Below are 21227 nucleotides of genomic sequence, written 5' to 3'. Positions count from 1 at the left end.
CAAAAAAACGCCTGCAGCACCTGGGGTTCACAGCCGGTCTCCCATGCAGCTACTAACCAGGCCTGAAGCCGCTTAGCTTCCGCGATCTGACGAGAGCGGGCGCTTTCGGCTTAGTGTGGCCGTAGGCAAACTCCAAGGCGCCGTTCCGGCGCCTTGAAGGTGAGGCTTCCCACGCGTGCTCATAGCCATTGGGCCTCAAACCCAAAAAAACGCCTGCAGCACCTGGGGTTCACAGCCGGTCTCCCATGCAGCTACTAACCAGGCCTGAAGCCGCTTAGCTTCCGCGATCTGACGAGAGCGGGCGCTTTCGGCTTAGTGTGGCCGCAGGCAAACTCCAAGGCGCCGTTTCGGCGCCTTGAAGGTGAGGCTTCCCACGCGTGCTCATAGCCATTGGGCCTCAAACCCAAAAAAACGCCTGCAGCACCTGGGGTTCACAGCCAGTCTCCCATGCAGCTACTAACCAGGCCTGAAGCCGCTTAGCTTCCGCGATCTGACGAGAGCGGGCGCTTTCGGCTTAGTGTGGCCGCAGGCAAACTCCAAGGCGCCGTTCCGGCGCCTTGAAGGTGAGGCTTCCCACGCGTGCTCATAGCCATTGGGCCTCAAACCCAAAAAAACGCCTGCAGCACCTGGGGTTCACAGCCGGTCTCCCATGCAGCTACTAACCAGGCCTGAAGCCGCTTAGCTTCCGCGATCTGACGAGAGCGGGCGCTTTCGGCTTAGTGTGGCCGCAGGCAAACTCCAAGGCGCCGTTTCGGCGCCTTGAAGGTGAGGCTTCCCACGCGTGCTCATAGCCATTGGGCCTCAAACCCAAAAAAACGCCTGCAGCACCTGGGGTTCACAGCCGGTCTCCCATGCAGCTACTAACCAGGCCTGAAGCCGCTTAGCTTCCGCGATCTGACGAGAGCGGGCGCTTTCGGCTTAGTGTGGCCGCAGGCAAACTCCAAGGCGCCGTTTCGGCGCCTTGAAGGTGAGGCTTCCCACGCGTGCTCATAGCCATTGGGCCTCAAACCCAAAAAAACGCCTGCAGCACCTGGGGTTCACAGCCGGTCTCCCATGCAGCTACTAACCAGGCCTGAAGCCGCTTAGCTTCCGCGATCTGACGAGAGCGGGCGCTTTCGGCTTAGTGTGGCCGCAGGCAAACTCCAAGGCGCCGTTTCGGCGCCTTGAAGGTGAGGCTTACCACGCGTGCTCATAGCCATTGGGCCTCAAACCCAAAAAAACGCCTGCAGCACCTGGGGTTCACAGCCGGTCTCCCATGCAGCTACTAACCAGGCCTGAAGCCGCTTAGCTTCCGCGATCTGACGAGAGCGGGCGCTTTCGGCTTAGTGTGGCCGCAGGCAAACTCCAAGGCGCCGTTTCGGCGCCTTGAAGGTGAGGCTTCCCACGCGTGCTCATAGCCATTGGGCCTCAAACCCAAAAAAACGCCTGCAGCACCTGGGGTTCACAGCCGGTCTCCCATGCAGCTACTAACCAGGCCTGAAGCCGCTTAGCTTCCGCGATCTGACGAGAGCAGGCGCTTTCGGCTTAGTGTGGCCGCAGGCAAGCTCCAAGGCGCCGTTCCGGCGCCTTGAAGGTGAGGCTTCCCACGCGTGCTCATAGCCATTGGGCCTCAAACCCAAAAAAACGCCTGCAGCACCTGGGGTTCACAGCCGGTCTCCCATGCAGCTACTAACCAGGCCTGAAGCCGCTTAGCTTCCGCGATCTGACGAGAGCGGGCGCTTTCGGCTTAGTGTGGCCGCAGGCAAACTCCAAGGCGCCGTTTCGGCGCCTTGAAGGTGAGGCTTCCCACGCGTGCTCATAGCCATTGGGCCTCAAACCCAAAAAAAACGCCTGCAGCACCTGGGGTTCACAGCCGGTCTCCCATGCAGCTACTAACCAGGCCTGAAGCCGCTTAGCTTCCGCGATCTGACGAGAGCAGGCGCTTTCGGCTTAGTGTGGCCGCAGGCAAACTCCAAGGCTCCGTTTCGGCGCCTTGAAGGTGAGGCTTCCCACGCGTGCTCATAGCCATTGGGCCTCAAACCCAAAAAAAACGCCTGCAGCACCTGGGGTTCACAGCCGGTCTCCCATGCAGCTACTAACCAGGCCTGAAGCCGCTTAGCTTCCGCGATCTGACGAGAGCGGGCGCTTTCGGCTTAGTGTGGCCGTAGGCAAACTCCAAGGCGCCGTTCCGGCGCCTTGAAGGTGAGGCTTCCCACGCGTGCTCATAGCCATTGGGCCTCAAACCCAAAAAAACGCCTGCAGCACCTGGGGTTCACAGCCGGTCTCCCATGCAGCTACTAACCAGGCCTGAAGCCGCTTAGCTTCCGCGATCTGACGAGAGCGGGCGCTTTCGGCTTAGTGTGGCCGCAGGCAAACTCCAAGGCGCCGTTTCGGCGCCTTGAAGGTGAGGCTTCCCACGCGTGCTCATAGCCATTGGGCCTCAAACCCAAAAAAACGCCTGCAGCACCTGGGGTTCACAGCCAGTCTCCCATGCAGCTACTAACCAGGCCTGAAGCCGCTTAGCTTCCGCGATCTGACGAGAGCGGGCGCTTTCGGCTTAGTGTGGCCGCAGGCAAACTCCAAGGCGCCGTTCCGGCGCCTTGAAGGTGAGGCTTCCCACGCGTGCTCATAGCCATTGGGCCTCAAACCCAAAAAAAACGCCTGCAGCACCTGGGGTTCACAGCCGGTCTCCCATGCAGCTACTAACCAGGCCTGAAGCCGCTTAGCTTCCGCGATCTGACGAGAGCGGGCGCTTTCGGCTTAGTGTGGCCGCAGGCAAACTCCAAGGCGCCGTTTCGGCGCCTTGAAGGTGAGGCTTCCCACGCGTGCTCATAGCCATTGGGCCTCAAACCCAAAAAAAACGCCTGCAGCACCTGGGGTTCACAGCCGGTCTCCCATGCAGCTACTAACCAGGCCTGAAGCCGCTTAGCTTCCGCGATCTGACGAGAGCGGGCGCTTTCGGCTTAGTGTGGCCGCAGGCAAACTCCAAGGCGCCGTTTCGGCGCCTTGAAGGTGAGGCTTCCCACGCGTGCTCATAGCCATTGGGCCTCAAACCCAAAAAAACGCCTGCAGCACCTGGGGTTCACAGCCGGTCTCCCATGCAGCTACTAACCAGGCCTGAAGCCGCTTAGCTTCCGCGATCTGACGAGAGCGGGCGCTTTCGCTTAGTGTGGCCGCAGGCAAACTCCAAGGCTCCGTTTCGGCGCCTTGAAGGTGAGGCTTCCCACGCGTGCTCATAGCCATTGGGCCTCAAACCCAAAAAAACGCCTGCAGCACCTGGGGTTCACAGCCGGTCTCCCATGCAGCTACTAACCAGGCCTGAAGCCGCTTAGCTTCCGCGATCTGACAAGAGCGGGCGCTTTCGGCTTAGTGTGGCCGCAGGCAAACTCCAAGGCGCCGTTCCGGCGCCTTGAAGGTGAGGCTTCCCACGCGTGCTCATAGCCATTGGGCCTCAAACCAAAAAAAAACGCCTGCAGCACCTGGGGTTCACAGCCGGTCTCCCATGCAGCTACTAACCAGGCCTGAAGCCGCTTAGCTTCCGCGATCTGACGAGAGCGGGCGCTTTCGGCTTAGTGTGGCCGCAGGCAAACTCCAAGGCGCCGTTTCGGCGCCTTGAAGGTGAGGCTTCCCACGCGTGCTCATAGCCATTGGGCCTCAAACCCAAAAAAAACGCCTGCAGCACCTGGGGTTCACAGCCGGTCTCCCATGCAGCTACTAACCAGGCCTGAAGCCGCTTAGCTTCCGCGATATGACGAGAGCGGGCGCTTTCGGCTTAGTGTGGCCGCAGGCAAACTCCAAGGCGCCGTTTCGGCGCCTTGAAGGTGAGGCTTCCCACGCGTGCTCATAGCCATTGGGCCTCAAACCCAAAAAAAACGCCTGCAGCACCTGGGGTTCACAGCCGGTCTCCCATGCAGCTACTAACCAGGCCTGAAGCCGCTTAGCTTCCGCGATCTGACGAGAGCGGGCGCTTTCGGCTTAGTGTGGCCGCAGGCAAACTCCAAGGCGCCGTTTCGGCGCCTTGAAGGTGAGGCTTCCCACGCGTGCTCATAGCCATTGGGCCTCAAACCCAAAAAAACGCCTGCAGCACCTGGGGTTCACAGCCGGTCTCCCATGCAGCTACTAACCAGGCCTGAAGCCGCTTAGCTTCCGCGATCTGACGAGAGCGGGCGCTTTCGGCTTAGTGTGGCCGCAGGCAAACTCCAAGGCTCCGTTTCGGCGCCTTGAAGGTGAGGCTTCCCACGCGTGCTCATAGCCATTGGGCCTCAAACCCAAAAAAACGCCTGCAGCACCTGGGGTTCACAGCCGGTCTCCCATGCAGCTACTAACCAGGCCTGAAGCCGCTTAGCTTCCGCGATCTGACGAGAGCGGGCGCTTTCGGCTTAGTGTGGCCGCAGGCAAACTCCAAGGCGCCGTTCCGGCGCCTTGAAGGTGAGGCTTCCCACGCGTGCTCATAGCCATTGGGCCTCAAACCAAAAAAAACGCCTGCAGCACCTGGGGTTCACAGCCGGTCTCCCATGCAGCTACTAACCAGGCCTGAAGCCGCTTAGCTTCCGCGATCTGACGAGAGCGGGCGCTTTCGGCTTAGTGTGGCCGCAGGCAAACTCCAAGGCGCCGTTTCGGCGCCTTGAAGGTGAGGCTTCCCACGCGTGCTCATAGCCATTGGGCCTCAAACCCAAAAAAACGCCTGCAGCACCTGGGGTTCACAGCCGGTCTCCCATGCAGCTACTAACCAGGCCTGAAGCCGCTTAGCTTCCGCGATATGACGAGAGCGGGCGCTTTCGGCTTAGTGTGGCCGCAGGCAAACTCCAAGGCGCCGTTCCGGCGCCTTGAAGGTGAGGCTTCCCACGCGTGCTCATAGCCATTGGGCCTCAAACCCAAAAAAAACGCCTGCAGCACCTGGGGTTCACAGCCGGTCTCCCATGCAGCTACTAACCAGGCCTGAAGCCGCTTAGCTTCCGCGATCTGACGAGAGCGGGCGCTTTCGGCTTAGTGTGGCCGCAGGCAAACTCCAAGGCGCCGTTTCGGCGCCGTTTCGGCGCCTTGAAGGTGAGGCTTCCCACGCGTGCTCATAGCCATTGGGCCTCAAACCCAAAAAAACGCCTGCAGCACCTGGGGTTCACAGCCGGTCTCCCATGCAGCTACTAACCAGGCCTGAAGCCGCTTAGCTTCCGCAATCTGACGAGAGCGGGCGCTTTCGGCTTAGTGTGGCCGCAGGCAAACTCCAAGGCGCCGTTTCGGCGCCTTGAAGGTGAGGCTTCCCACGCGTGCTCATAGCCATTGGGCCTCAAACCCAAAAAAACACCTGCAGCACCTGGGGTTCACAGCCGGTCTCCCATGCAGCTACTAACCAGGCCTGAAGCCGCTTAGCTTCCGCGATCTGACGAGAGCGGGCGCTTTCGGCTTAGTGTGGCCGCAGGCAAACTCCAAGGCGCCGTTTCGGCGCCTTGAAGGTGAGGCTTCCCACGCGTGCTCATAGCCATTGGGCCTCAAACCCAAAAAAACGCCAGCAGCACCTGGGGTTCACAGCCGGTCTCCCATGCAGCTACTAACCAGGCCTGAAGCCGCTTAGCTTCCGCGATCTGCCGAGAGCGGGCGCTTTCGGCTTAGTGTGGCCGCAGGCAAACTCCAAGGCGCCGTTTCGGCGCCTTGAAGGTGAGGCTTCCCACGCGTGCTCATAGCCATTGGGCCTCAAACCCAAAAAAACGCCTGCAGCACCTGGGGTTCACAGCCGGTCTCCCATGCAGCTACTAACCAGGCCTGAAGCCGCTTAGCTTCCGCGATCTGACGAGAGCGGGCGCTTTCGGCTTAGTGTGGCCGCAGGCAAACTCCAAGGCGCCGTTCCGGCGCCTTGAAGGTGAGGCTTCCCACGCGTGCTCATAGCCATTGGGCCTCAAACCCAAAAAAACGCCTGCAGCACCTGGGGTTCACAGCCGGTCTCCCATGCAGCTACTAACCAGGCCTGAAGCCGCTTAGCTTCCGCGATCTGACGAGAGCGGGCGCTTTCGGCTTAGTGTGGCCGCAGGCAAACTCCCAGGCGCCGTTCCGGCGCCTTGAAGGTGAGGCTTCCCACGCGTGCTCATAGCCATTGGGCCTCAAACCCAAAAAAAACGCCTGCAGCACCTGGGGTTCACAGCCGGTCTCCCATGCAGCTACTAACCAGGCCTGAAGCCGCTTAGCTTCCGCGATCTGACGAGAGCGGGCGCTTTCGGCTTAGTGTGGCCGCAGACAAACTCCAAGGCGCCGTTTCGGCGCCTTGAAGGTGAGGCTTCCCACGCGTGCTCATAGCCATTGGGCCTCAAACCCAAAAAAACGCCTGCAGCACCTGGGGTTCACAGCCGGTCTCCCATGCAGCTACTAACCAGGCCTGAAGCCGCTTAGCTTCCGCGATCTGACGAGAGCGGGCGCTTTCGGCTTAGTGTGGCCGCAGGCAAACTCCAAGGCGCTGTTTCGGCGCCTTGAAGGTGAGGCTTCCCACGCGTGCTCATAGCCATTGGGCCTCAAACCCAAAAAAACGCCTGCAGCACCTGGGGTTCACAGCCGGTCTCCCATGCAGCTACTAACCAGGCCTGAAGCCGCTTAGCTTCCGCGATCTGACGAGAGCGGGCGCTTTCGGCTTAGTGTGGCCGCAGGCAAACTCCAAAGCGCCGTTTCGGCGCCTTGAAGGTGAGGCTTCCCACGCGTGCTCATAGCCATTGGGCCTCAAACCCAAAAAAACGCCTGCAGCACCTGGGGTTCACAGCCGGTCTCCCATGCAGCTACTAACCAGGCCTGAAGCCGCTTAGCTTCCGCGATCTGACGAGAGCGGGCGCTTTCGGCTTAGTGTGGCCGCAGGCAAACTCCAAGGCTCCGTTTCGGCGCCTTGAAGGTGAGGCTTCCCACGCGTGCTCATAGCCATTGGGCCTCAAACCCAAAAAAAACGCCTGCAGCACCTGGGGTTCACAGCCGGTCTCCCATGCAGCTACTAACCAGGCCTGAAGCCGCTTAGCTTCCGCGATCTGACGAGAGCGGGCGTTTTCGGCTTAGTGTGGCCGCAGGCAAACTCCAAGGCGCCGTTTCGGCGCCTTGAAGGTGAGGCTTCCCACGCGTGCTCATAGCCATTGGGCCTCAAACCCAAAAAAACGCCTGCAGCACCTGGGGTTCACAGCCGGTCTCCCATGCAGCTACTAACCAGGCCTGAAGCCGCTTAGCTTCCGCGATCTGACGAGAGCGGGCGCTTTCGGCTTAGTGTGGCCGCAGGCAAACTCCAAGGCTCCGTTTCGGCGCCTTGAAGGTGAGGCTTCCCACGCGTGCTCATAGCCATTGGGCCTCAAACCCAAAAAAACGCCTGCAGCACCTGGGGTTCACAGCCGGTCTCCCATGCAGCTACTAACCAGGCCTGAAGCCGCTTAGCTTCCGCGATCTGACGAGAGCGGGCGCTTTCGGCTTAGTGTGGCCGCAGGCAAACTCCAAGGCGCCGTTTCGGCGCCTTGAAGGTGAGGCTTCCCACGCGTGCTCATAGCCATTGGGCCTCAAACCCAAAAAAAACGCCTGCAGCACCTGGGGTTCACAGCCGGTCTCCCATGCAGCTACTAACCAGGCCTGAAGCCGCTTAGCTTCCGCGATATGACGAGAGCGGGCGCTTTCGGCTTAGTGTGGCCGCAGGCAAACTCCAAGGCGCCGTTCCGGCGCCTTGAAGGTGAGGCTTCCCACGCGTGCTCATAGCCATTGGGCCTCAAACCCAAAAAAACGCCTGCAGCACCTGGGGTTCACAGCCGGTCTCCCATGCAGCTACTAACCAGGCCTGAAGCCGCTTAGCTTCCGCGATCTGACGAGAGCGGGCGCTTTCGGCTTAGTGTGGCCGCAGGCAAACTCCAAGGCGCCGTTTCGGCGCCGTTTCGGCGCCTTGAAGGTGAGGCTTCCCACGCGTGCTCATAGCCATTGGGCCTCAAACCCAAAAAAACGCCTGCAGCACCTGGGGTTCACAGCCGGTCTCCCATGCAGCTACTAACCAGGCCTGAAGCCGCTTAGCTTCCGCGATCTGACGAGAGCGGGCGCTTTCGGCTTAGTGTGGCCGCAGGCAAACTCCAAGGCGCCGTTTCGGCGCCTTGAAGGTGAGGCTTCCCACGCGTGCTCATAGCCATTGGGCCTCAAACCCAAAAAAACACCTGCAGCACCTGGGGTTCACAGCCGGTCTCCCATGCAGCTACTAACCAGGCCTGAAGCCGCTTAGCTTCCGCGATCTGACGAGAGCGGGCGCTTTCGGCTTAGTGTGGCCGCAGGCAAACTCCACGGCGCCGTTTCGGCGCCTTGAAGGTGAGGCTTCCCACGCGTGCTCATAGCCATTGGGCCTCAAACCCAAAAAAACGCCAGCAGCACCTGGGGTTCACAGCCGGTCTCCCATGCAGCTACTAACCAGGCCTGAAGCCGCTTAGCTTCCGCGATCTGACGAGAGCGGGCGCTTTCGGCTTAGTGTGGCCGCAGGCAAACTCCAAGGCGCCGTTTCGGCGCCTTGAAGGTGAGGCTTCCCACGCGTGCTCATAGCCATTGGGCCTCAAACCCAAAAAAACGCCTGCAGCACCTGGGGTTCACAGCCGGTCTCCCATGCAGCTACTAACCAGGCCTGAAGCCGCTTAGCTTCCGCGATCTGACGAGAGCGGGCGCTTTCGGCTTAGTGTGGCCGCAGGCAAACTCCAAGGCGCCGTTCCGGCGCCTTGAAGGTGAGGCTTCCCACGCGTGCTCATAGCCATTGGGCCTCAAACCCAAAAAAAACGCCTGCAGCACCTGGGGTTCACAGCCGGTATCCCATGCAGCTACTAACCAGGCCTGAAGCCGCTTAGCTTCCGCGATCTGACGAGAGCGGGCGCTTTCGGCTTAGTGTGGCCGCAGGCAAACTCCCAGGCGCCGTTCCGGCGCCTTGAAGGTGAGGCTTCCCACGCGTGCTCATAGCCATTGGGCCTCAAACCCAAAAAAAACGCCTGCAGCACCTGGGGTTCACAGCCGGTCTCCCATGCAGCTACTAACCAGGCCTGAAGCCGCTTAGCTTCCGCGATCTGACGAGAGCGGGCGCTTTCGGCTTAGTGTGGCCGCAGACAAACTCCAAGGCGCCGTTTCGGCGCCTTGAAGGTGAGGCTTCCCACGCGTGCTCATAGCCATTGGGCCTCAAACCCAAAAAAACGCCTGCAGCACCTGGGGTTCACAGCCGGTCTCCCATGCAGCTACTAACCAGGCCTGAAGCCGCTTAGCTTCCGCAATCTGACGAGAGCGGGCGCTTTCGGCTTAGTGTGGCCGCAGGCAAACTCCAAGGCGCTGTTTCGGCGCCTTGAAGGTGAGGCTTCCCACGCGTGCTCATAGCCATTGGGCCTCAAACCCAAAAAAACGCCTGCAGCACCTGGGGTTCACAGCCGGTCTCCCATGCAGCTACTAACCAGGCCTGAAGCCGCTTAGCTTCCGCGATCTGACGAGAGCGGGCGCTTTCGGCTTAGTGTGGCCGCAGGCAAACTCCAAAGCGCCGTTTCGGCGCCTTGAAGGTGAGGCTTCCCACGCGTGCTCATAGCCATTGGGCCTCAAACCCAAAAAAAACGCCTGCAGCACCTGGGGTTCACAGCCGGTCTCCCATGCAGCTACTAACCAGGCCTGAAGCCGCTTAGCTTCCGCGATCTGACGAGAGCGGGCGCTTTCGGCTTAGTGTGGCCGCAGGCAAACTCCAAGGCTCCGTTTCGGCGCCTTGAAGGTGAGGCTTCCCACGCGTGCTCATAGCCATTGGGCCTCAAACCCAAAAAAACGCCTGCAGCACCTGGGGTTCACAGCCGGTCTCCCATGCAGCTACTAACCAGGCCTGAAGCCGCTTAGCTTCCGCGATCTGACGAGAGCGGGCGCTTTCGGCTTAGTGTGGCCGCAGGCAAACTCCAAGGCGCCGTTCCGGCGCCTTGAAGGTGAGGCTTCCCACGCGTGCTCATAGCCATTGGGCCTCAAACCCAAAAAAACGCCTGCAGCACCTGGGGTTCACAGCCGGTCTCCCATGCAGCTACTAACCAGGCCTGAAGCCGCTTAGCTTCCGCGATCTGACGAGAGCGGGCGTTTTCGGCTTAGTGTGGCCGCAGGCAAACTCCAAGGCGCCGTTTCGGCGCCTTGAAGGTGAGGCTTCCCACGCGTGCTCATAGCCATTGGGCCTCAAACCCAAAAAAACGCCTGCAGCACCTGGGGTTCACAGCCGGTCTCCCATGCAGCTACTAACCAGGCCTGAAGCCGCTTAGCTTCCGCGATCTGACGAGAGCGGGCGCTTTCGGCTTAGTGTGGCCGCAGGCAAACTCCAACGCTCCGTTTCGGCGCCTTGAAGGTGAGGCTTCCCACGCGTGCTCATAGCCATTGGGCCTCAAACCCAAAAAAAACGCCTGCAGCACCTGGGGTTCACAGCCGGTCTCCCATGCAGCTACTAACCAGGCCTGAAGCCGCTTAGCTTCCGCGATCTGACGAGAGCGGGCGCTTTCGGCTTAGTGTGGCCGCAGGCAAACTCCAAGGCGCCGTTCCGGCGCCTTGAAGGTGAGGCTTCCCACGCGTGCTCATAGCCATTGGGCCTCAAACCCAAAAAAACGCCTGCAGCACCTGGGGTTCACAGCCGGTCTCCCATGCAGCTACTAACCAGGCATGAAGCCGCTTAGCTTCCGCGATCTGACGAGAGCGGGCGCTTTCGGCTTAGTGTGGCCGCAGGCAAACTCCAAGGCGCCGTTTCGGCGCCTTGAAGGTGAGGCTTCCCACGCGTGCTCATAGCCATTGGGCCTCAAACCCAAAAAAACGCCTGCAGCACCTGGGGTTCACAGCCGGTCTCCCATGCAGCTACTAACCAGGCCTGAAGCCGCTTAGCTTCCGTGATCTGACGAGAGCGGGCGCTTTCGGCTTAGTGTGGCCGCAGGCAAACTCCAAGGCGCCGTTTCGGCGCCTTGAAGGTGAGGCTTCCCACGCGTGCTCATAGCCATTGGGCCTCAAACCCAAAAAAACGCCTGCAGCACCTGGGGTTCACAGCCGGTCTCCCATGTAGCTACTAACCAGGCCTGAAGCCGCTTAGCTTCCGCGATCTGACGAGAGCGGGCGCTTTCGGCTTAGTGTGGCCGCAGGCAAACTCCAAGGCGCCGTTTCGGCGCCTTGAAGGTGAGGCTTCCCACGCGTGCTCATAGCCATTGGGCCTCAAACCCAAAAAAAACGCCTGCAGCACCTGGGGTTCACAGCCGGTCTCCCATGCAGCTACTAACCAGGACTGAAGCCGCTTAGCTTCCGCGATCTGACGAGAGCGGGCGCTTTCGGCTTAGTGTGGCCGCAGGCAAACTCCAAGGCGCCGTTTCGGCGCCTTGAAGGTGAGGCTTCCCACGCGTGCTCATAGCCATTGGGCCTCAAACCCAAAAAAACGCCTGCAGCACCTGGGGTTCACAGCCGGTCTCCCATGCAGCTACTAACCAGGACTGAAGCCGCTTAGCTTCCGCGATCTGACGAGAGCGGGCGCTTTCGGCTTAGTGTGGCCGCAGGCAAACTCCAAAGCGCCGTTTCGGCGCCTTGAAGGTGAGGCTTCCCACGCGTGCTCATAGCCATTGGGCCTCAAACCCAAAAAAAACGCCTGCAGCACCTGGGGTTCACAGCCGGTCTCCCATGCAGCTACTAACCAGGCCTGAAGCCGCTTAGCTTCCGCGATCTGACGAGAGCGGGCGCTTTCGGCTTAGTGTGGCCGCAGGCAAACTCCAAGGCGCCGTTTCGGCGCCTTGAAGGTGAGGCTTCCCACGCGTGCTCATAGCCATTGGGCCTCAAACCCAAAAAAACGCCTGCAGCACCTGGGGTTCACAGCCGGTCTCCCATGCAGCTACTAACCAGGCCTGAAGCCGCTTAGCTTCCGCGATCTGACGAGAGCGGGCGCTTTCGGCTTAGTGTGGCCGCAGGCAAACTCCAAGGCGCCGTTTCGGCGCCTTGAAGGTGAGGCTTCCCACGCGTGCTCATAGCCATTGGGCCTCAAACCCAAAAAAACGCCTGCAGCACCTGGGGTTCACAGCCGGTCTCCCATGCAGCTACTAACCAGGCCTGAAGCCGCTTAGCTTCCGCGATCTGACGAGAGCGGGCGCTTTCGGCTTAGTGTGGCTGCAGGCAAACTCCAAGGCGCCGTTTCGGCGCCTTGAAGGTGAGGCTTCCCACGCGTGCTCATAGCCATTGGGCCTCAAACCCAAAAAAAACGCCTGCAGCACCTGGGGTTCACAGCCGGTCTCCCATGCAGCTACTAACCAGGCCTGAAGCCGCTTAGCTTCCGCGATCTGACGAGAGCGGGCGCTTTCGGCTTAGTGTGGCCGCAGGCAAACTCCAAGGCGCCGTTTCGGCGCCTTGAAGGTGAGGCTTCCCACGCGTGCTCATAGCCATTGGGCCTCAAACCCAAAAAAACGCCTGCAGCACCTGGGGTTCACAGCCGGTCTCCCATGCAGCTACTAACCAGGCCTGAAGCCGCTTAGCTTCCGCGATCTGACGAGAGCGGGCGCTTTCGGCTTAGTGTGGCCGCAGGCAAACTCCAAGGCGCCGTTTCGGCGCCTTGAAGGTGAGGCTTCCCACGCGTGCTCATAGCCATTGGGCCTCAAACCCAAAAAAACGCCTGCAGCACCTGGGGTTCACAGCCGGTCTCCCATGCAGCTACTAACCAGGACTGAAGCCGCTTAGCTTCCGCGATCTGACGAGAGCGGGCGCTTTCGGCTTAGTGTGGCCGCAGGCAAACTCCAAGGCGCCGTTTCGGCGCCTTGAAGGTGAGGCTTCCCACGCGTGCTCATAGCCATTGGGCCTCAAACCCAAAAAAACGCCTGCAGCACCTGGGGTTCACAGCCGGTCTCCCATGCAGCTACTAACCAGGACTGAAGCCGCTTAGCTTCCGCGATCTGACGAGAGCGGGCGCTTTCGGCTTAGTGTGGCCGCAGGCAAACTCCAAGGCGCCGTTTCGGCGCCTTGAAGGTGAGGCTTCCCACGCGTGCTCATAGCCATTGGGCCTCAAACCCAAAAAAAACGCCTGCAGCACCTGGGGTTCACAGCCGGTCTCCCATGCAGCTACTAACCAGGCCTGAAGCCGCTTAGCTTCCGCGATCTGACGAGAGCGGGCGCTTTCGGCTTAGTGTGGCCGCAGGCAAACTCCAAGGCGCCGTTTCGGCGCCTTGAAGGTGAGGCTTCCCACGCGTGCTCATAGCCATTGGGCCTCAAACCCAAAAAAACGCCTGCAGCACCTGGGGTTCACAGCCGGTCTCCCATGCAGCTACTAACCAGGCCTGAAGCCGCTTAGCTTCCGCGATCTGACGAGAGCGGGCGCTTTCGGCTTAGTGTGGCCGCAGGCAAACTCCAAGGCGCCGTTTCGGCGCCTTGAAGGTGAGGCTTCCCACGCGTGCTCATAGCCATTGGGCCTCAAACCCAAAAAAAACGCCTGCAGCACCTGGAGTTCACAGCCGGTCTCCCATGCAGCTACTAACCAGGCCTGAAGCCGCTTAGCTTCCGCGATCTGACGAGAGCGGGCGCTTTCGGCTTAGTGTGGCTGCAGGCAAACTCCAAGGCGCCGTTTCGGCGCCTTGAAGGTGAGGCTTCCCACGCGTGCTCATAGCCATTGGGCCTCAAACCCAAAAAAACGCCTGCAGCACCTGGGGTTCACAGCCGGTCTCCCATGCAGCTACTAACCAGGCCTGAAGCCGCTTAGCTTCCGCGATCTGACGAGAGCGGGCGCTTTCGGCTTAGTGTGGCCGCAGGCAAACTCCAAGGCGCCGTTTCGGCGCCTTGAAGGTGAGGCTTCCCACGCGTGCTCATAGCCATTGGGCCTCAAACCCAAAAAAACGCCTGCAGCACCTGGGGTTCACAGCCGGTCTCCCATGCAGCTACTAACCAGGCCTGAAGCCGCTTAGCTTCCGCGATCTGACGAGAGCGGGCGCTTTCGGCTTAGTGTGGCCGCAGGCAAACTCCAAGGCGCCGTTTCGGCGCCTTGAAGGTGAGGCTTCCCACGCGTGCTCATAGCCATTGGGCCTCAAACCCAAAAAAACGCCTGCAGCACCTGGGGTTCACAGCCGGTCTCCCATGCAGCTACTAACCAGGCCTGAAGCCGCTTAGCTTCCACGATCTGACGAAAGCGGGCGCTTTCGGCTTAGTGTGGCCGCAGGCAAACTCCAAGGCGCCGTTTCGGCGCCTTGAAGGTGAGGCTTCCCACGCGTGCTCATAGCCATTGGGCCTCAAACCCAAAAAACCGCCTGCAGCACCTGGGGTTCACAGCCGGTCTCCCATGCAGCTACTAACCAGGCCTGAAGCCGCTTAGCTTCCGCGATCTGACGAGAGCGGGCGCTTTCGGCTTAGTGTGGCCGCAGGCAAACTCCAAGGCGCCGTTCCGGCGCCTTGAAGGTGAGGCTTCCCACGCGTGCTCATAGCCATTGGGCCTCAAACCCAAAAAAACACCTGCAGCACCTGGGGTTCACAGCCGGTCTCCCATGCAGCTACTAACCAGGCCTGAAGCCGCTTAGCTTCCGCGATCTGACAAGAGCGGGCGCTTTCGGCTTAGTGTGGCCGCAGGCAAACTCCAAGGCGCCGTTTCGGCGCCTTGAAGGTGAGGCTTCCCACGCGTGCTCATAGCCATTGGGCCTCAAACCCAAAAAAACGCCTGCAGCACCTGGGGTTCACAGCCGGTCTCCCATGCAGCTACTAACCAGGCCTGAAGCCGCTTAGCTTCCACGATCTGACGAGAGCGGGCGCTTTCGGCTTAGCGTGGCCGCAGGCAAACTCCAAGGCGCCGTTTCGGCGCCTTGAAGGTGAGGCTTCCCACGCGTGCTCATAGCCATTGGGCCTCAAACCCAAAAAAACACCTGCAGCACCTGGGGTTCACAGCCGGTCTCCCATGCAGCTACTAACCAGGCCTGAAGCCGCTTAGCTTCCGCGATCTGACGAGAGCGGGCTCTTTCGGCTTAGTGTGGCCGCAGGCAAACTCCTAGGCGCCGTTTCGGCTCCTTGAAGGTGAGGCTTCCCACGCGTGCTCATAGCCATTGGGCCTCAAACCCAAAAAAAACGCCTGCAGCACCTGGGGTTCACAGCCGGTCTCCCATGCAGCTACTAACCAGGCCTGAAGCCGCTTAGCTTCCGCGATCTGACGAGAGCGTTCGCTTTCGGCTCAGTGTGGCCGCAGGCAAACTCCAAGGCGCCGTTTCGGCGCCTTGAAGGTGAGGCTTCCCACGCGTGCTCATAGCCATTGGGCCTCAAACCCAAAAAAACGCCTGCAGCACCTGGGGTTCACAGCCGGTCTCCCATGCAGCTACTAACTAGGCCTGAAGCCGCTTAGCTTCCGCGATCTGACGAGAGCGGGCGCTTTCGGCTTAGTGTGGCCGCAGGGAAACTCCAAGGCGCCGTTTCGGCGCCTTGAAGGTGAGGCTTCCCACGCGTGCTCATAGCCATTGGGCCTCAAACCCAAAAAAAACGCCTGCAGCACCTGGGGTTCACAGCCGGTCTCCCATGCAGCTACTAACCAGGCCTGAAGCCGCTTAGCTTCCGCGATCTGACGAGAGCGGGCGCTTTCGGCTTAGTGTGGCCGCAGGCAAACTCCAAGGCGCCGTTTCGGCGCCTTGAAGGTGAGGCTTCCCACGCGTGCTCATAGCCATTGGGCCTCAAACCCAAAAAAACGCCTGCAGCACTTGGGGTTCACAGCCGGTCTCCCATGCAGCTACTAACCAGGCCTGAAGCCGCTTAGCTTCCGCGATCTGACGAGAGCAGGCGCTTTCGGCTTAGTGTGGCCGCAGGCAAACTCCAAGGCGCCGTTTCGGCGCCTTGAAGGTGAGGCTTCCCACGCGTGCTCATAGCCATTGGGCCTCAAACCCAAAAAAACGCCTGCAGCACCTGGGGTTCACAGCCGGTCTCCCATGCAGCTACTAACCAGGCCTGAAGCCGCTTAGCTTCCGCGATCTGACGAGAGCGGGCGCTTTCGGCTTAGTGTGGCCGCAGGCAAAGTCCAAGGCGCCGTTCCGGCGCCTTGAAGGTGAGGCTTCCCACGCGTGCTCATAGCCATTGGGCCTCAAACCCAAAAAAACGCCTGCAGCACCTGGGGTTCACAGCCGGTCTCCCATGCAGCTACTAACCAGGCCTGAAGCCGCTTAGCTTCCGCGATCTGACAAGAGCGGGCGCTTTTGGCTTAGTGTGGCCGCAGGCAAACTCCAAGGCGCCGTTTCGGCGCCTTGAAGGTGAGGCTTCCCACGCGTGCTCATAGCCATTGGGCCTCAAACCCAAAAAAACGCCTGCAGCACCTGGGGTTCACAGCCGGTCTCCCATGCAGCTACTAACCAGGCCTGAAGCCGCTTAGCTTCCACGATCTGACGAGAGCGGGCGCTTTCGGCTTAGTGTGGCCGCAGGCCAACTCCAAGGCGCCGTTTCGGCGCCTTGAAGGTGAGGCTTCCCACGCGTGCTCATAGCCATTGGGCCTCAAACCCAAAAAAACGCCTGCAGCACCTGGGGTTCACAGCCGGTCTCCCATGCAGCTACTAACCAGGCCTGAAGCCGCTTAGCTTCCACGATCTGACGAGAGCGGGCGCTTTCGGCTTAGTGTGGCCGCAGGCAAACTCCAAGGCGCCGTTTCGGCGCCTTGAAGGTGAGGCTTCCCACGCGTGCTCATAGCCATTGGGCCTCAAACCCAAAAAAACGCCTGCAGCACCTGGGGTTCACAGCCAGTCTCCCATGCAGCTACTAACCAGGCCTGAAGCCGCTTAGCTTCCGCGATCTGATGAGAGCGGGCGCTTTCGGCTTAGTGTGGCCGCAGGCAAACTCCAAGGCGCCGTTTCGGCGCCTTGAAGGTGAGGCTTCCCACGCGTGCTCATAGCCATTGGGCCTCAAACCCAAAAAAAACGCCTGCAGCACCTGGGGTTCACAGCCGGTCTCCCATGCAGCTACTAACCAGGCCTGAAGCCGCTTAGCTTCCGCGATCTGACGAGAGCGGGCGCTTTCGGGTTAGTGTGGCCGCAGGCAAACTCCAAGGCGCCGTTCCGGCGCCTTGAAGGTGAGGCTTCCCACGCGTGCTCATAGCCATTGGGCCTCAAACCCAAAAAAACGCCTGCAGCACCTGGGGTTCACAGCCGGTCTCCCATGCAGCTACTAACCAGGCCTGAAGCCGCTTAGCTTCCGCGATCTGACGAGAGCGGGCGCTTTCGGCTTAGTGTGGCCGCAGGCAAACTCCAAGGCGCCGTTTCGGCGCCTTGAAGGTGAGGCTTCCCACGCGTGCTCATAGCCATTGGGCCTCAAACCCAAAAAAACGCCTGCAGCACCTGGGGTTCACAGCCGGTCTCCCATGCAGCTACTAACCAGGCCTGAAGCCGCTTAGCTTCCGCGATCTGACGAGAGCGGGCGCTTTCGGCTTAGTGTGGCCGCAGGCAAACTCCAAGGCGCCGTTTCGGCGCCTTGAAGGTGAGGCTTCCCACGCGTGCTCATAGCCATTGGGCCTCAAACCCAAAAAAACGCCTGCAGCACCTGGGGTTCACAGCCGGTCTCCCATGCAGCTACTAACCAGGCCTGAAGCCGCTTAGCTTCCGCGATCTGACGAGAGCGGGCGCTTTCGGCTTAGTGTGGCCGCAGGCAAACTCCAAGGCGCCGTTTCGGCGCCTTGAAGGTGAGGCTTCCCACGCGTGCTCATAGCCATTGGGCCTCAAACCCAAAAAAAACGCCTGCAGCACCTGGGGTTCACAGCCGGTCTCCCATGCAGCTACTAACCAGGCCTGAAGCCGCTTAGCTTCCACGATCTGACGAGAGCGGGCGCTTTCGGCTTAGTGTGGCCGCAGGCAAACTCCTAGGCGCCGTTTCGGCGCCTTGAAGGTGAGGCTTCCCACGCGTGCTCATAGCCATTGGGCCTCAAACCCAAAAAAAACGCCTGCAGCACCTGGGGTTCACAGCCGGTCTCCCATGCAGTTACTAACCAGGCCTGAAGCCGCTTAGCTTCCGCGATCTGACGAGAGCGGGCGCTTTCGGCTTAGTGTGGCCGCAGGCAAACTCCAAGGCGCCGTTTCGGCGCCTTGAAGGTGAGGCTTCCCACGCGTGCTCATAGCCATTGGGCCTCAAACCCAAAAAAACGCCTGCAGCACCTGGGGTTCACAGCCGGTCTCCCATGCAGCTACTAACCAGGCCTGAAGCCGCTTAGCTTCCGCGATCTGACGAGAGCGGGCGCTTTCGGCTTAGTGTGGCCGCAGGCAAACTCCAAGGCTCCGTTTCGGCGCCTTGAAGGTGAGGCTTCCCACGCGTGCTCATAGCCATTGGGCCTCAAACCCAAAAAAACGCCTGCAGCACCTGGGGTTCACAGCCGGTCTCCCATGCAGCTACTAACCAGGCCTGAAGCCGCTTAGGTTCCGCGATCTGACGAGAGCGGGCGCTTTCGGCTTAGTGTGGCCGCAGGCAAACTCCAAGGCGCCGTTCCGGCGCCTTGAAGGTGAGGCTTCCCACGCGTGCTCATAGCCATTGGGCCTCAAACCCAAAAAAACACCTGCAGCACCTGGGGTTCACAGCCGGTCTCCCATGCAGCTACTAACCAGGCCTGAAGCCGCTTAGCTTCCGCGATCTGACAAGAGCGGGCGCTTTCGGCTTAGTGTGGCCGCAGGCAAACTCCAAAGCGCCGTTTCGGCGCCTTGAAGGTGAGGCTTCCCACACGTGCTCATAGCCATTGGGCCTCAAACCCAAAAAAAACGCCTGCAGCACCTGGGGTTCACAGCCGGTCTCCCATGCAGCTACTAACCAGGCCTGAAGCCGCTTAGCTTCCACGATCTGACGAGAGCGGGCGCTTTCGGCTTAGTGTGGCCGCAGGCAAACTCCAAGGCGCCGTTTCGGCGCCTTGAAGGTGAGGCTTCCCACGCGTGCTCATAGCCATTGGGCCTCAAACCCAAAAAAACGCCTGCAGCACCTGGGGTTCACAGCCGGTCTCCCATGCAGCTACTAACCAGGCCTGAAGCCGCTTAGCTTCCACGATCTGACGAGAGCGGGCGCTTTCGGCTTAGTGTGGCCGCAGGCAAACTCCAAAGCGCCGTTTCGGCGCCTTGAAGGTGAGGCTTCCCACGCGTGCTCATAGCCATTGGGCCTCAAACCCAAAAAAAACGCCTGCAGCACCTGGGGTTCACAGCCGGTCTCCCATGCAGCTACTAACCAGGCCTGAAGCCGCTTAGCTTCCGCGATCTGACGAGAGCGGGCGCTTTCGGCTTAGTGTGGCCGCAGGCAAACTCCAAGGCGCCGTTTCGGCGCCTTGAAGGTGAGGCTTCCCAAGCGTGCTCATAGCCATTGGGCCTCAAACCCAATAAAATGCCTGCAGCACCTGGGGTTCACAGCCGGTCTCCCATGCAGCTACTAACCAGGCCTGAAGCCGCTTAGCTTCCGCGATCTGACGAGAGCGGGCGCTTTCGGCTTAGTGTGGCCGCAGGCAAACTCCAAGGCGCCGTTTCGGCGCCTTGAAGGTGAGGCTTCCCACGCGTGCTCATAGCCATTGGGCCTCAAACCCAAAAAAACGCCTGCAGCACCTGGGGTTCACAGCCGGTCTCCCATGCAGCTACTAACCAGGCCTGAAGCCGCTTAGCTTCCACGATCTGACGAGAGCGGGCGCTTTCGGCTTAGTGTGGCCGCAGGCAAACTCCAAGGCGCCGTTTCGGCGCCTTGAAGGTGAGGCTTCCCACGCGTGCTCATAGCCATTGGGCCTCAAACCCAAAAAAACGCCTGCAGCACCTGGGGTTCACAGCCGGTCTCCCATGCAGCTACTAACCAGGCCTGAAGCCGCTTAGCTTCCGCGATCTGACGAGAGCGGGCGCTTTCGGCTTAGTGTGGCCGCAGGCAAACTCCAAGGCGCCGTTTCGGCGCCTTGAAGGTGAGGCTTCCCACGCGTGCTCATAGCCATTGGGCCTCAAACCCAAAAAAACGCCTGCAGCACCTGGGGTTCACAGCCGGTCTCCCATGCAGCTACTAACCAGGCCTGAAGCCGCTTAGCTTCCACGATCTGACGAGAGCGGGCGCTTTCGGCTTAGTGTGGCCGCAGGCAAACTCCAAGGCGCCGTTTCGGCGCCTTGAAGGTGAGGCTTCCCACGCGTGCTCATAGCCATTGGGCCTCAAACCCAAAAAAACGCCTGCAGCACCTGGGGTTCACAGCCGGTCTCCCATGCAGCTACTAACCAGGCCTGAAGCCGCTTAGCTTCCGCAATCTGACGAGAGCGGGCGCTTTCGGCTTAGTGTGGCCGCAGGCAAACTCCAAGGCGCCGTTTCGGCGCCTTAAAGGTGAGGCTTCCCACGCGTGCTCATAGCCATTGGGCCTCAAACCCAAAAAAACGCCTGCAGCACCTGGGGTTCACAGCCGGTTTCCCATGCAGCTACTAACCAGGCCTGAAGCCGCTTAGCTTCCGCGATCTGACGAGAGCGGGCGCTTTCGGCTTAGTGTGGCCGCAGGCAAACTCCAAGGCGCCGTTTCGGCGCCTTGAAGGTGAGGCTTCCCACGCGTGCTCATAGCCATTGGGCCTCAAACCCAAAAAACCGCCTGCAGCACCTGGGGTTCACAGCCGGTCTCCCATGCAGCTACTAACCAGGCCTGAAGCCGCTTAGCTTCCGCGATCTGACGAGAGCGGGCGCTTTCGGCTTAGTGTGGCCGCAGGCAAACTCCAAGGCGCCGTTTCGGCGCCTTGAAGGTGAGGCTTCCCACGCGTGCTCATAGCCATTGGGCCTCAAACCCAAAAAAACGCCTGCAGCACCTGGGGTTCACAGCCGGTCTCCCATGCAGCTACTAACCAGGCCTGAAGCCGCTTAGCTTCCGCGATCTGACGAGAGCGGGCGCTTTCGGCTTAGTGTGGCCGCAGGCAAACTCCAAGGCGCCGTTTCGGCGCCTTGAAGGTGAGGCTTCCCACGCGTGCTCATAGCCATTGGGCCTCAAACCCAAAAAAACGCCTGCAGCACCTGGGGTTCACAGCCGGTCTCCCATGCAGCTACTAACCAGGCCTGAAGCCGCTTAGCTTCCGCGATCTGACGAGAGCGGGCGCTTTCGGCTTAGTGTGGCCGCAGGCAAACGAAACGGCGCCTTGAAGGTGAGGCTTCCCACGCGTGCTCATAGCCATTGGGCCTCAAACCCAAAAAAACGCCTGCAGCACCTGGGGTTCACAGCCGGTCTCCCATGCAGCTACTAACCAGGCCTGAAGCCGCTTAGCTTCCGCGATCTGACGAGAGCGGGCGCTTTTGGCTTAGTGTGGCCGCAGGCAAACTCCAAGGCGCCGTTCCGGCGCCTTGAAGGTGAGGCTTCCCACGCGTGCTCA

The 21227-nt window shown here is 60.6% G+C and overlaps 56 non-coding genes and 49 pseudogenes across 56 annotated transcripts; all 105 read right to left on the bottom strand.

The window, feature by feature from the left end:
- Positions 1-8: 8 nt before the first annotated feature.
- LOC137548023 (5S ribosomal RNA) lies at positions 9-127 on the bottom strand (annotated as a pseudogene).
- Positions 128-210: 83 nt separating this feature from the next.
- On the bottom strand, positions 211-329 carry LOC137556330 (5S ribosomal RNA). The gene has a single exon (XR_011028984.1). It is a non-coding gene; the product is annotated as a 5S ribosomal RNA (ribosomal RNA).
- Positions 330-412: 83 nt separating this feature from the next.
- Positions 413-531, bottom strand: LOC137558421 (5S ribosomal RNA; annotated as a pseudogene).
- An 83-nt stretch (positions 532-614) lies between these two features.
- Positions 615-733, bottom strand: LOC137556329 (5S ribosomal RNA). Its single transcript, XR_011028983.1, has one exon. It is a non-coding gene; the product is annotated as a 5S ribosomal RNA (ribosomal RNA).
- An 83-nt stretch (positions 734-816) lies between these two features.
- On the bottom strand, positions 817-935 carry LOC137556327 (5S ribosomal RNA). Its single transcript, XR_011028981.1, has one exon. It is a non-coding gene; the product is annotated as a 5S ribosomal RNA (ribosomal RNA).
- Positions 936-1018: 83 nt separating this feature from the next.
- LOC137556326 (5S ribosomal RNA) lies at positions 1019-1137 on the bottom strand. Its single transcript, XR_011028980.1, has one exon. It is a non-coding gene; the product is annotated as a 5S ribosomal RNA (ribosomal RNA).
- An 83-nt stretch (positions 1138-1220) lies between these two features.
- Positions 1221-1339, bottom strand: LOC137556324 (5S ribosomal RNA). The gene has a single exon (XR_011028979.1). It is a non-coding gene; the product is annotated as a 5S ribosomal RNA (ribosomal RNA).
- An 83-nt stretch (positions 1340-1422) lies between these two features.
- Positions 1423-1541, bottom strand: LOC137557826 (5S ribosomal RNA; annotated as a pseudogene).
- Positions 1542-1624: 83 nt separating this feature from the next.
- LOC137556323 (5S ribosomal RNA) lies at positions 1625-1743 on the bottom strand. Its single transcript, XR_011028978.1, has one exon. It is a non-coding gene; the product is annotated as a 5S ribosomal RNA (ribosomal RNA).
- An 84-nt stretch (positions 1744-1827) lies between these two features.
- Positions 1828-1946, bottom strand: LOC137557825 (5S ribosomal RNA; annotated as a pseudogene).
- Positions 1947-2030: 84 nt separating this feature from the next.
- Positions 2031-2149, bottom strand: LOC137548021 (5S ribosomal RNA; annotated as a pseudogene).
- An 83-nt stretch (positions 2150-2232) lies between these two features.
- LOC137556322 (5S ribosomal RNA) lies at positions 2233-2351 on the bottom strand. The gene has a single exon (XR_011028977.1). It is a non-coding gene; the product is annotated as a 5S ribosomal RNA (ribosomal RNA).
- An 83-nt stretch (positions 2352-2434) lies between these two features.
- LOC137558420 (5S ribosomal RNA) lies at positions 2435-2553 on the bottom strand (annotated as a pseudogene).
- Positions 2554-2637: 84 nt separating this feature from the next.
- On the bottom strand, positions 2638-2756 carry LOC137556321 (5S ribosomal RNA). The gene has a single exon (XR_011028976.1). It is a non-coding gene; the product is annotated as a 5S ribosomal RNA (ribosomal RNA).
- An 84-nt stretch (positions 2757-2840) lies between these two features.
- Positions 2841-2959, bottom strand: LOC137556320 (5S ribosomal RNA). Its single transcript, XR_011028975.1, has one exon. It is a non-coding gene; the product is annotated as a 5S ribosomal RNA (ribosomal RNA).
- Positions 2960-3042: 83 nt separating this feature from the next.
- On the bottom strand, positions 3043-3160 carry LOC137551464 (5S ribosomal RNA; annotated as a pseudogene).
- Positions 3161-3243: 83 nt separating this feature from the next.
- Positions 3244-3362, bottom strand: LOC137559292 (5S ribosomal RNA; annotated as a pseudogene).
- Positions 3363-3446: 84 nt separating this feature from the next.
- On the bottom strand, positions 3447-3565 carry LOC137556319 (5S ribosomal RNA). The gene has a single exon (XR_011028974.1). It is a non-coding gene; the product is annotated as a 5S ribosomal RNA (ribosomal RNA).
- An 84-nt stretch (positions 3566-3649) lies between these two features.
- Positions 3650-3768, bottom strand: LOC137549395 (5S ribosomal RNA; annotated as a pseudogene).
- An 84-nt stretch (positions 3769-3852) lies between these two features.
- LOC137556318 (5S ribosomal RNA) lies at positions 3853-3971 on the bottom strand. Its single transcript, XR_011028973.1, has one exon. It is a non-coding gene; the product is annotated as a 5S ribosomal RNA (ribosomal RNA).
- Positions 3972-4054: 83 nt separating this feature from the next.
- LOC137556317 (5S ribosomal RNA) lies at positions 4055-4173 on the bottom strand. The gene has a single exon (XR_011028972.1). It is a non-coding gene; the product is annotated as a 5S ribosomal RNA (ribosomal RNA).
- Positions 4174-4256: 83 nt separating this feature from the next.
- Positions 4257-4375, bottom strand: LOC137556315 (5S ribosomal RNA). Its single transcript, XR_011028970.1, has one exon. It is a non-coding gene; the product is annotated as a 5S ribosomal RNA (ribosomal RNA).
- Positions 4376-4458: 83 nt separating this feature from the next.
- Positions 4459-4577, bottom strand: LOC137556314 (5S ribosomal RNA). Its single transcript, XR_011028969.1, has one exon. It is a non-coding gene; the product is annotated as a 5S ribosomal RNA (ribosomal RNA).
- Positions 4578-4660: 83 nt separating this feature from the next.
- On the bottom strand, positions 4661-4779 carry LOC137549394 (5S ribosomal RNA; annotated as a pseudogene).
- Positions 4780-4863: 84 nt separating this feature from the next.
- LOC137556313 (5S ribosomal RNA) lies at positions 4864-4982 on the bottom strand. The gene has a single exon (XR_011028968.1). It is a non-coding gene; the product is annotated as a 5S ribosomal RNA (ribosomal RNA).
- Positions 4983-5076: 94 nt separating this feature from the next.
- On the bottom strand, positions 5077-5195 carry LOC137558861 (5S ribosomal RNA; annotated as a pseudogene).
- An 83-nt stretch (positions 5196-5278) lies between these two features.
- Positions 5279-5397, bottom strand: LOC137557498 (5S ribosomal RNA; annotated as a pseudogene).
- An 83-nt stretch (positions 5398-5480) lies between these two features.
- On the bottom strand, positions 5481-5599 carry LOC137549547 (5S ribosomal RNA; annotated as a pseudogene).
- An 83-nt stretch (positions 5600-5682) lies between these two features.
- On the bottom strand, positions 5683-5801 carry LOC137556312 (5S ribosomal RNA). Its single transcript, XR_011028967.1, has one exon. It is a non-coding gene; the product is annotated as a 5S ribosomal RNA (ribosomal RNA).
- Positions 5802-5884: 83 nt separating this feature from the next.
- On the bottom strand, positions 5885-6003 carry LOC137556311 (5S ribosomal RNA). Its single transcript, XR_011028966.1, has one exon. It is a non-coding gene; the product is annotated as a 5S ribosomal RNA (ribosomal RNA).
- An 84-nt stretch (positions 6004-6087) lies between these two features.
- LOC137556928 (5S ribosomal RNA) lies at positions 6088-6206 on the bottom strand (annotated as a pseudogene).
- Positions 6207-6289: 83 nt separating this feature from the next.
- LOC137556310 (5S ribosomal RNA) lies at positions 6290-6408 on the bottom strand. Its single transcript, XR_011028965.1, has one exon. It is a non-coding gene; the product is annotated as a 5S ribosomal RNA (ribosomal RNA).
- An 83-nt stretch (positions 6409-6491) lies between these two features.
- On the bottom strand, positions 6492-6610 carry LOC137556309 (5S ribosomal RNA). The gene has a single exon (XR_011028964.1). It is a non-coding gene; the product is annotated as a 5S ribosomal RNA (ribosomal RNA).
- Positions 6611-6693: 83 nt separating this feature from the next.
- LOC137556308 (5S ribosomal RNA) lies at positions 6694-6812 on the bottom strand. Its single transcript, XR_011028963.1, has one exon. It is a non-coding gene; the product is annotated as a 5S ribosomal RNA (ribosomal RNA).
- An 84-nt stretch (positions 6813-6896) lies between these two features.
- LOC137556665 (5S ribosomal RNA) lies at positions 6897-7015 on the bottom strand. Its single transcript, XR_011029306.1, has one exon. It is a non-coding gene; the product is annotated as a 5S ribosomal RNA (ribosomal RNA).
- Positions 7016-7098: 83 nt separating this feature from the next.
- On the bottom strand, positions 7099-7217 carry LOC137556307 (5S ribosomal RNA). The gene has a single exon (XR_011028962.1). It is a non-coding gene; the product is annotated as a 5S ribosomal RNA (ribosomal RNA).
- An 83-nt stretch (positions 7218-7300) lies between these two features.
- LOC137556306 (5S ribosomal RNA) lies at positions 7301-7419 on the bottom strand. The gene has a single exon (XR_011028961.1). It is a non-coding gene; the product is annotated as a 5S ribosomal RNA (ribosomal RNA).
- Positions 7420-7503: 84 nt separating this feature from the next.
- On the bottom strand, positions 7504-7622 carry LOC137549393 (5S ribosomal RNA; annotated as a pseudogene).
- An 83-nt stretch (positions 7623-7705) lies between these two features.
- On the bottom strand, positions 7706-7824 carry LOC137556304 (5S ribosomal RNA). Its single transcript, XR_011028959.1, has one exon. It is a non-coding gene; the product is annotated as a 5S ribosomal RNA (ribosomal RNA).
- A 94-nt stretch (positions 7825-7918) lies between these two features.
- LOC137556303 (5S ribosomal RNA) lies at positions 7919-8037 on the bottom strand. Its single transcript, XR_011028958.1, has one exon. It is a non-coding gene; the product is annotated as a 5S ribosomal RNA (ribosomal RNA).
- An 83-nt stretch (positions 8038-8120) lies between these two features.
- On the bottom strand, positions 8121-8239 carry LOC137557497 (5S ribosomal RNA; annotated as a pseudogene).
- An 83-nt stretch (positions 8240-8322) lies between these two features.
- Positions 8323-8441, bottom strand: LOC137558265 (5S ribosomal RNA; annotated as a pseudogene).
- Positions 8442-8524: 83 nt separating this feature from the next.
- On the bottom strand, positions 8525-8643 carry LOC137556302 (5S ribosomal RNA). The gene has a single exon (XR_011028957.1). It is a non-coding gene; the product is annotated as a 5S ribosomal RNA (ribosomal RNA).
- Positions 8644-8727: 84 nt separating this feature from the next.
- Positions 8728-8846, bottom strand: LOC137557577 (5S ribosomal RNA; annotated as a pseudogene).
- Positions 8847-8930: 84 nt separating this feature from the next.
- LOC137556927 (5S ribosomal RNA) lies at positions 8931-9049 on the bottom strand (annotated as a pseudogene).
- Positions 9050-9132: 83 nt separating this feature from the next.
- Positions 9133-9251, bottom strand: LOC137558860 (5S ribosomal RNA; annotated as a pseudogene).
- Positions 9252-9334: 83 nt separating this feature from the next.
- Positions 9335-9453, bottom strand: LOC137556301 (5S ribosomal RNA). Its single transcript, XR_011028956.1, has one exon. It is a non-coding gene; the product is annotated as a 5S ribosomal RNA (ribosomal RNA).
- Positions 9454-9537: 84 nt separating this feature from the next.
- LOC137556300 (5S ribosomal RNA) lies at positions 9538-9656 on the bottom strand. The gene has a single exon (XR_011028955.1). It is a non-coding gene; the product is annotated as a 5S ribosomal RNA (ribosomal RNA).
- Positions 9657-9739: 83 nt separating this feature from the next.
- LOC137556299 (5S ribosomal RNA) lies at positions 9740-9858 on the bottom strand. The gene has a single exon (XR_011028954.1). It is a non-coding gene; the product is annotated as a 5S ribosomal RNA (ribosomal RNA).
- An 83-nt stretch (positions 9859-9941) lies between these two features.
- On the bottom strand, positions 9942-10060 carry LOC137556663 (5S ribosomal RNA). The gene has a single exon (XR_011029304.1). It is a non-coding gene; the product is annotated as a 5S ribosomal RNA (ribosomal RNA).
- An 83-nt stretch (positions 10061-10143) lies between these two features.
- Positions 10144-10262, bottom strand: LOC137556298 (5S ribosomal RNA). The gene has a single exon (XR_011028953.1). It is a non-coding gene; the product is annotated as a 5S ribosomal RNA (ribosomal RNA).
- Positions 10263-10346: 84 nt separating this feature from the next.
- LOC137556297 (5S ribosomal RNA) lies at positions 10347-10465 on the bottom strand. The gene has a single exon (XR_011028952.1). It is a non-coding gene; the product is annotated as a 5S ribosomal RNA (ribosomal RNA).
- An 83-nt stretch (positions 10466-10548) lies between these two features.
- On the bottom strand, positions 10549-10667 carry LOC137548325 (5S ribosomal RNA; annotated as a pseudogene).
- Positions 10668-10750: 83 nt separating this feature from the next.
- LOC137559101 (5S ribosomal RNA) lies at positions 10751-10869 on the bottom strand (annotated as a pseudogene).
- An 83-nt stretch (positions 10870-10952) lies between these two features.
- Positions 10953-11071, bottom strand: LOC137556794 (5S ribosomal RNA). Its single transcript, XR_011029432.1, has one exon. It is a non-coding gene; the product is annotated as a 5S ribosomal RNA (ribosomal RNA).
- An 84-nt stretch (positions 11072-11155) lies between these two features.
- Positions 11156-11274, bottom strand: LOC137559070 (5S ribosomal RNA; annotated as a pseudogene).
- An 83-nt stretch (positions 11275-11357) lies between these two features.
- LOC137559069 (5S ribosomal RNA) lies at positions 11358-11476 on the bottom strand (annotated as a pseudogene).
- Positions 11477-11560: 84 nt separating this feature from the next.
- LOC137556296 (5S ribosomal RNA) lies at positions 11561-11679 on the bottom strand. Its single transcript, XR_011028951.1, has one exon. It is a non-coding gene; the product is annotated as a 5S ribosomal RNA (ribosomal RNA).
- An 83-nt stretch (positions 11680-11762) lies between these two features.
- LOC137556295 (5S ribosomal RNA) lies at positions 11763-11881 on the bottom strand. Its single transcript, XR_011028950.1, has one exon. It is a non-coding gene; the product is annotated as a 5S ribosomal RNA (ribosomal RNA).
- An 83-nt stretch (positions 11882-11964) lies between these two features.
- Positions 11965-12083, bottom strand: LOC137556587 (5S ribosomal RNA). Its single transcript, XR_011029230.1, has one exon. It is a non-coding gene; the product is annotated as a 5S ribosomal RNA (ribosomal RNA).
- An 84-nt stretch (positions 12084-12167) lies between these two features.
- Positions 12168-12286, bottom strand: LOC137556293 (5S ribosomal RNA). The gene has a single exon (XR_011028948.1). It is a non-coding gene; the product is annotated as a 5S ribosomal RNA (ribosomal RNA).
- Positions 12287-12369: 83 nt separating this feature from the next.
- On the bottom strand, positions 12370-12488 carry LOC137556292 (5S ribosomal RNA). Its single transcript, XR_011028947.1, has one exon. It is a non-coding gene; the product is annotated as a 5S ribosomal RNA (ribosomal RNA).
- An 83-nt stretch (positions 12489-12571) lies between these two features.
- LOC137559067 (5S ribosomal RNA) lies at positions 12572-12690 on the bottom strand (annotated as a pseudogene).
- An 83-nt stretch (positions 12691-12773) lies between these two features.
- On the bottom strand, positions 12774-12892 carry LOC137559066 (5S ribosomal RNA; annotated as a pseudogene).
- Positions 12893-12976: 84 nt separating this feature from the next.
- On the bottom strand, positions 12977-13095 carry LOC137556291 (5S ribosomal RNA). Its single transcript, XR_011028946.1, has one exon. It is a non-coding gene; the product is annotated as a 5S ribosomal RNA (ribosomal RNA).
- An 83-nt stretch (positions 13096-13178) lies between these two features.
- Positions 13179-13297, bottom strand: LOC137556290 (5S ribosomal RNA). The gene has a single exon (XR_011028945.1). It is a non-coding gene; the product is annotated as a 5S ribosomal RNA (ribosomal RNA).
- An 84-nt stretch (positions 13298-13381) lies between these two features.
- LOC137550229 (5S ribosomal RNA) lies at positions 13382-13500 on the bottom strand. The gene has a single exon (XR_011026899.1). It is a non-coding gene; the product is annotated as a 5S ribosomal RNA (ribosomal RNA).
- Positions 13501-13583: 83 nt separating this feature from the next.
- Positions 13584-13702, bottom strand: LOC137556288 (5S ribosomal RNA). Its single transcript, XR_011028944.1, has one exon. It is a non-coding gene; the product is annotated as a 5S ribosomal RNA (ribosomal RNA).
- Positions 13703-13785: 83 nt separating this feature from the next.
- LOC137556287 (5S ribosomal RNA) lies at positions 13786-13904 on the bottom strand. The gene has a single exon (XR_011028943.1). It is a non-coding gene; the product is annotated as a 5S ribosomal RNA (ribosomal RNA).
- Positions 13905-13987: 83 nt separating this feature from the next.
- On the bottom strand, positions 13988-14106 carry LOC137548746 (5S ribosomal RNA; annotated as a pseudogene).
- An 83-nt stretch (positions 14107-14189) lies between these two features.
- On the bottom strand, positions 14190-14308 carry LOC137556286 (5S ribosomal RNA). Its single transcript, XR_011028942.1, has one exon. It is a non-coding gene; the product is annotated as a 5S ribosomal RNA (ribosomal RNA).
- Positions 14309-14391: 83 nt separating this feature from the next.
- LOC137548599 (5S ribosomal RNA) lies at positions 14392-14510 on the bottom strand (annotated as a pseudogene).
- Positions 14511-14593: 83 nt separating this feature from the next.
- Positions 14594-14712, bottom strand: LOC137548482 (5S ribosomal RNA; annotated as a pseudogene).
- Positions 14713-14795: 83 nt separating this feature from the next.
- Positions 14796-14914, bottom strand: LOC137548758 (5S ribosomal RNA; annotated as a pseudogene).
- An 84-nt stretch (positions 14915-14998) lies between these two features.
- On the bottom strand, positions 14999-15117 carry LOC137550706 (5S ribosomal RNA; annotated as a pseudogene).
- An 83-nt stretch (positions 15118-15200) lies between these two features.
- On the bottom strand, positions 15201-15319 carry LOC137549712 (5S ribosomal RNA; annotated as a pseudogene).
- Positions 15320-15403: 84 nt separating this feature from the next.
- Positions 15404-15522, bottom strand: LOC137556285 (5S ribosomal RNA). The gene has a single exon (XR_011028941.1). It is a non-coding gene; the product is annotated as a 5S ribosomal RNA (ribosomal RNA).
- An 83-nt stretch (positions 15523-15605) lies between these two features.
- On the bottom strand, positions 15606-15724 carry LOC137549186 (5S ribosomal RNA; annotated as a pseudogene).
- Positions 15725-15807: 83 nt separating this feature from the next.
- On the bottom strand, positions 15808-15926 carry LOC137556284 (5S ribosomal RNA). Its single transcript, XR_011028940.1, has one exon. It is a non-coding gene; the product is annotated as a 5S ribosomal RNA (ribosomal RNA).
- An 83-nt stretch (positions 15927-16009) lies between these two features.
- LOC137549601 (5S ribosomal RNA) lies at positions 16010-16128 on the bottom strand (annotated as a pseudogene).
- Positions 16129-16211: 83 nt separating this feature from the next.
- On the bottom strand, positions 16212-16330 carry LOC137558721 (5S ribosomal RNA; annotated as a pseudogene).
- Positions 16331-16413: 83 nt separating this feature from the next.
- Positions 16414-16532, bottom strand: LOC137558720 (5S ribosomal RNA; annotated as a pseudogene).
- Positions 16533-16615: 83 nt separating this feature from the next.
- Positions 16616-16734, bottom strand: LOC137557186 (5S ribosomal RNA; annotated as a pseudogene).
- An 84-nt stretch (positions 16735-16818) lies between these two features.
- Positions 16819-16937, bottom strand: LOC137559320 (5S ribosomal RNA; annotated as a pseudogene).
- Positions 16938-17020: 83 nt separating this feature from the next.
- LOC137556283 (5S ribosomal RNA) lies at positions 17021-17139 on the bottom strand. Its single transcript, XR_011028938.1, has one exon. It is a non-coding gene; the product is annotated as a 5S ribosomal RNA (ribosomal RNA).
- An 83-nt stretch (positions 17140-17222) lies between these two features.
- On the bottom strand, positions 17223-17341 carry LOC137556281 (5S ribosomal RNA). The gene has a single exon (XR_011028936.1). It is a non-coding gene; the product is annotated as a 5S ribosomal RNA (ribosomal RNA).
- An 83-nt stretch (positions 17342-17424) lies between these two features.
- On the bottom strand, positions 17425-17543 carry LOC137556280 (5S ribosomal RNA). Its single transcript, XR_011028935.1, has one exon. It is a non-coding gene; the product is annotated as a 5S ribosomal RNA (ribosomal RNA).
- An 84-nt stretch (positions 17544-17627) lies between these two features.
- On the bottom strand, positions 17628-17746 carry LOC137558717 (5S ribosomal RNA; annotated as a pseudogene).
- An 84-nt stretch (positions 17747-17830) lies between these two features.
- On the bottom strand, positions 17831-17949 carry LOC137557080 (5S ribosomal RNA; annotated as a pseudogene).
- An 83-nt stretch (positions 17950-18032) lies between these two features.
- On the bottom strand, positions 18033-18151 carry LOC137556279 (5S ribosomal RNA). Its single transcript, XR_011028934.1, has one exon. It is a non-coding gene; the product is annotated as a 5S ribosomal RNA (ribosomal RNA).
- An 83-nt stretch (positions 18152-18234) lies between these two features.
- Positions 18235-18353, bottom strand: LOC137548129 (5S ribosomal RNA; annotated as a pseudogene).
- Positions 18354-18436: 83 nt separating this feature from the next.
- LOC137548598 (5S ribosomal RNA) lies at positions 18437-18555 on the bottom strand (annotated as a pseudogene).
- Positions 18556-18639: 84 nt separating this feature from the next.
- LOC137558716 (5S ribosomal RNA) lies at positions 18640-18758 on the bottom strand (annotated as a pseudogene).
- Positions 18759-18841: 83 nt separating this feature from the next.
- On the bottom strand, positions 18842-18960 carry LOC137558715 (5S ribosomal RNA; annotated as a pseudogene).
- An 84-nt stretch (positions 18961-19044) lies between these two features.
- Positions 19045-19163, bottom strand: LOC137556277 (5S ribosomal RNA). The gene has a single exon (XR_011028933.1). It is a non-coding gene; the product is annotated as a 5S ribosomal RNA (ribosomal RNA).
- An 83-nt stretch (positions 19164-19246) lies between these two features.
- Positions 19247-19365, bottom strand: LOC137549461 (5S ribosomal RNA). Its single transcript, XR_011026819.1, has one exon. It is a non-coding gene; the product is annotated as a 5S ribosomal RNA (ribosomal RNA).
- An 83-nt stretch (positions 19366-19448) lies between these two features.
- On the bottom strand, positions 19449-19567 carry LOC137558714 (5S ribosomal RNA; annotated as a pseudogene).
- Positions 19568-19650: 83 nt separating this feature from the next.
- On the bottom strand, positions 19651-19769 carry LOC137556276 (5S ribosomal RNA). The gene has a single exon (XR_011028932.1). It is a non-coding gene; the product is annotated as a 5S ribosomal RNA (ribosomal RNA).
- An 83-nt stretch (positions 19770-19852) lies between these two features.
- LOC137558713 (5S ribosomal RNA) lies at positions 19853-19971 on the bottom strand (annotated as a pseudogene).
- Positions 19972-20054: 83 nt separating this feature from the next.
- Positions 20055-20173, bottom strand: LOC137558859 (5S ribosomal RNA; annotated as a pseudogene).
- An 83-nt stretch (positions 20174-20256) lies between these two features.
- LOC137557229 (5S ribosomal RNA) lies at positions 20257-20375 on the bottom strand (annotated as a pseudogene).
- Positions 20376-20458: 83 nt separating this feature from the next.
- On the bottom strand, positions 20459-20577 carry LOC137556275 (5S ribosomal RNA). The gene has a single exon (XR_011028931.1). It is a non-coding gene; the product is annotated as a 5S ribosomal RNA (ribosomal RNA).
- An 83-nt stretch (positions 20578-20660) lies between these two features.
- LOC137556274 (5S ribosomal RNA) lies at positions 20661-20779 on the bottom strand. Its single transcript, XR_011028930.1, has one exon. It is a non-coding gene; the product is annotated as a 5S ribosomal RNA (ribosomal RNA).
- Positions 20780-20862: 83 nt separating this feature from the next.
- Positions 20863-20981, bottom strand: LOC137556273 (5S ribosomal RNA). Its single transcript, XR_011028929.1, has one exon. It is a non-coding gene; the product is annotated as a 5S ribosomal RNA (ribosomal RNA).
- A 72-nt stretch (positions 20982-21053) lies between these two features.
- LOC137558967 (5S ribosomal RNA) lies at positions 21054-21172 on the bottom strand (annotated as a pseudogene).
- Between the last annotated feature and the right edge of the window lie 55 nt (positions 21173-21227).

This window comes from Hyperolius riggenbachi, chromosome 2, assembly GCF_040937935.1.
Source record: "Hyperolius riggenbachi isolate aHypRig1 chromosome 2, aHypRig1.pri, whole genome shotgun sequence".
NCBI classification, from domain to species: domain Eukaryota; kingdom Metazoa; phylum Chordata; class Amphibia; order Anura; family Hyperoliidae; genus Hyperolius; species Hyperolius riggenbachi.
This window is presented reverse-complemented; position numbering and strand designations above follow the sequence as displayed.